The sequence below is a fragment of the Procambarus clarkii genome, chromosome 8, assembly GCF_040958095.1.
Source record: "Procambarus clarkii isolate CNS0578487 chromosome 8, FALCON_Pclarkii_2.0, whole genome shotgun sequence".
Classification (NCBI taxonomy): domain Eukaryota; kingdom Metazoa; phylum Arthropoda; class Malacostraca; order Decapoda; family Cambaridae; genus Procambarus; species Procambarus clarkii.
This window is the reverse complement of record NC_091157.1, coordinates 6,756,119-6,757,448: the sequence shown is the minus strand read 5'-3', so window position 1 is coordinate 6,757,448 and position 1,330 is coordinate 6,756,119.

The window sequence follows — 1,330 nt, the reverse complement described above, 5'->3', positions numbered from 1 at the left end:
GATGGTCTCACTTCATGCAGGTCGGCGTTCAATCCCCGACCATCCAGGTTGGGCACCATTCCTTCCCCACTGTCATATCCCAAATCCTTATTCTGACCCCCTTCCCAGTGCTATATAGTCGTAATGGCTTGGCGCTTTCCCCTAATATTTCCCCTCACCTACCCCTATAGACTATAAATCAATCAATAAATAATCAATACCTGTTTATCCAGGTAACAGTATATACATACAAGATGAGTTACAAACAGAATGTTGGATTTCTAGATAGTAGAAATCTAGATATTTCTAGACACTATGCCTAAAGCCACTAATACGCACAGCGTTTCGGGCAAGGCATATAGAAATATCTATAGACATATAATGTCTGCAAGTGTAGGGAGGATTGGTGGCCACATATGTGAAAACACGTTTTTCAGCTGTTCAGCCTAATTTTGAGAGCAGCTGCGTTTTTAGAGAGGGCGGCGTGACCTTTGACCCGTCGGGGGGGGGGGGGGGGGATAACTTGACCCTTTCCAAGAAGTATCTCGACATCTATATATTACTTTCTCGAAGCACTGAGCCGTGTCCCTGTGCTCGCATAGACTTTCTTCCACGTCGAGGAAGATCGTAAATCTTCCTGACTCTTCTGAATATCGTAACAGCATCTTCCGATGGCTGTTAATGTAATTTTGTTTTAATTTTGCCCCGAGGGGCGAGTTTATTGGGCAGCGCCGCTCATCCTGTGAGTGGACACACCGCCATAGTGACAGTATTGGGCAGCGCCGCTCATCCTGTGAGTGGACACACCGCCATAGTGACAGTATTGGGCAGCGCCGCTCATCCTGTGAGTGGACACACCGCCATAGCAGCATGTACAACACTCCCCAATAGGAAGAAAACCCGCTGGGTTGTTCATCCTGTCACTTGTACCTAGACACAGCTGGGACTTGCTTAACTGTCTCAAATGAACAGCTGTTTAGGGCCTCGGCGAGAGGCATCTGTCGCTAGGAAGCCCTCCGAGAGCTCTTTTTTTTAAGTGCTCTTGACACCACATATGCGTGTCACAATCGACTTGAGAATGGTCCAGGACGGACCGAAACGTCGTCGTCCCTTCACCTTGTAGTGTGTGGTCTGGTCAATATGCGTGTCAAGTTTGGGTTGAGCTGTCGCTGGACCGTACTCAGTCCGTCGGCTGTGAGTCCCCTGTTGGTTAGGCAGCGTAAGTGTATGTTTGTGTCCTGTTAATATGATGCACCGTTGTGTGGTGAGACGGGATGCCGCATCCAGGTACCTGTTGTTGTGTCGGGGTGCTGGTGTGTCGGGGTGCTGGTGTGTCGGGGTGCTGGTGTGT